We start from the raw sequence: 2,810 nt of genomic DNA, 5'->3' as shown, positions 1-2,810 counted from the left end.
CTTCTAGAGAATGTTCTCAGAATTTTGTTCTGAGCTTTTCTCTTTCTCTCTGATTTCTAGTCTCCATAGAGTTTTGGTAAAACCTGAAACATATATCTTTCATATATATGTTTTTTATTTTTATCTTTTGGGGTACTGAGGATTGAACAGAAGAGTTCTTTACCAATGTACTACATTCCCATCTTTTCTATTTTTAATTTTGAGACGGGTTTTATTAAGCTGCCCAGCTGACATCCAACTTGGCATCTTCCTACCTCAGCCTCCCAAGTTGCTGGGGTTACAGGTGTATGCCACTGTGCCCAGCTGAAACATTATATTTTTAATAAAGAAAATTAATGTTCAAATGCTTCTATAAATATCATTCACTTGCACTTTAAGATGGTGCGTCTGCTTGAATGGATAAAAGAATCACTTTTACAACGTAGACATGTACAAGCCAAAGTCTCTTTCAGCAGAGATAGCTTCCAGATTATCAGAGTGTATGCAATTATAAACTCAATTGTTAAATCAAAACACATCCCAATCACCCTAGCATGTCACTTTTAATAGGCAATACATTCCCCAAGAAGGCAAGTTCTCTGCTAACAATATTGAACCAAATCATCAAAATTCAAAGACAGGTCTATAAAATGTGAAATTCCGTTATCAAACTGCACAGTGGGCTGCAATGTGGAGATTAATCGGTGGCCTGTCAGGTATTTTAATGTATGCCTTGATCGCTGAAACACATGTGATGATTAGTAAAATATTTGACCTGAGCAGTAAAAAATATAAAATAAAGGCTTGACACCTTCTGAATTAATAAAGCATTTGGTTATAGTATATTTATAAATCACACACACACACACACACACACACACACACATTTAAAAATCCTATAACTGGATGCATTTCCCCCCCAGGCGTACTGGGAACTCATACTGGCTTCTTCATATGGCTTCCTCCTAATTGAGGCTCTCTATGAAAACTCAACTATTAACATCTCTGAAGAATCTCAAGATCTGAACATTCACCAGCTTGAAGCCTTGAATATAAACCAACATCTGTAACTGGCATCTCTCATATTTCTTTTAAGTTCCGAATACAAGGTTTCTTTTTCCTAAACCTGTGCAGAAACCTTCTCACCCAAAAAGCAATTTTCAATATTTTCTTTGAAGCATGTCACTGGAAACACAGAAGCTGAAAAATACACACTAGAGCAGAAGTGATGGAATAAATAAATCCACTTTCACTTTGGTTATTGGTATATATTATGGGAGCAGGTACAGGTGAAATATTGAAGGTTTATAAAGGAAGATTTATCAGAGCAGTCAAGATAACTAAGACCAAAGGTCACAGTGATCCACCCTGTTCGTTAGTGGCGGGCTTGTGAGTGAAGTGATGCTACTCTGATAATTTGGTTATGGTCATTAATGCTTAATGCCAAATTTGTCCAACAGAGACACACATAATTTGGAGAGGTGAGAGAAAAATCTTTGGAGGTAGACATTTCCAGGAATAGAGGAACCATTACTTTTACTGAGGTATTACATTTTATTCATGGTTAGCTTTTCAAGATTTTCTATCCATTTCAAAGGCTCTATTCAGTCCAGGCCCAGGAGTTGAAATAAGTGTGAGGTATAATCTTACTGAAAGTATAAAAGAGAACACATGAATGCTGCCCTTTAGGAGTTCACCATTGGAGACCTGAAGATTACTGAAAATTATACAATAACCTGGAAAATACCAGGTGATATGAGCAAAGTGTTCTTACACAGAATACAGGATATTCATCTTGGATAAGGGAGGACACTCAGGATGACAATTGGGCAACAGTTCCCCCAAACATTTCTTTGTAATGATTTTATCTTGGGTTAAGCTTTTACAAAGAGGGAGAAAAATACATTAGAAATCTATCAGAAGGTAAATTTGGTTCTTTCTGTAACAATTTTCCAAATACGAACTATTTCTTGAAGGCAATGAACTTTCCACCAACAAAGTTGTTCAGATGTTGAGTGGCAGCTGGGGAAAGTTGTTGACAGGTTTCAACCTTGGTGGTTTATAGACCTGTGAAGTCAGTAGGATATTTTAAGTAAGAAAACAATTCCCTGAAAATAATCATCAAGGCAGTTAGAATCCACTGGACTCAGAGTTCTATTTCACTATAGAATTTTCAGTATCCTTTCCAAGACATTTGTAAGCATCTTGTCAGACAAGAAAGTACCTTCTTGTCCCAGAATACATAAGGAATGTTTACATTTACTTTCTCCACTTATCTACTTTTAATGTATTTGTCTGGAAGTTGATGAATTGTGTTACTTTGTCAATGGTTTGGGCAAACCAAACTTTTGGATGACAAGACAGATAAGAGCCATCATAGCCTGAGTATCAAATCAAAATGTGTTTTACCTGTGTGTGTATTTATGTGTGTGTTTATTCCTTTATTTTTTGGGGGGGGGTTTATTTATTTTTTTTTAAAAAATAAATTTTTAAAATTGGTTGTTCAAAACATTATAAAGCTCTTGACATATCGTATTTCATACGTTAGATTCAAGTTGGTTATGAACTCCCAATTTTACCCCAAATACAGATTGCAGAATCACATCGGTTACACATCCACATTTTTACATAATGCCCTATTAGTAACTGTTGTATTCTGCTACCTTCCCTATCCTCTACCATCCCCCCTCCCTCCCTTCCCATCTTCTCTCTCTACCCCATCCACTGTAATTCATATTTCTCCTTGTTTATTTTCCCATTCCCCTCACAACCTCTTATATGTAATTTTGTATAACAATGAGGGTCTCCCTCCATTACCATGCAATTTCCCT

Source organism: Marmota marmota, unplaced genomic scaffold, assembly GCF_001458135.2.
Source record: "Marmota marmota marmota unplaced genomic scaffold, marMar, whole genome shotgun sequence".
Classification (NCBI taxonomy): Eukaryota; Metazoa; Chordata; class Mammalia; order Rodentia; family Sciuridae; genus Marmota; species Marmota marmota.
The sequence above is the reverse complement of the archived record's forward strand: the minus strand, read 5'-3'. Positions refer to the sequence as shown.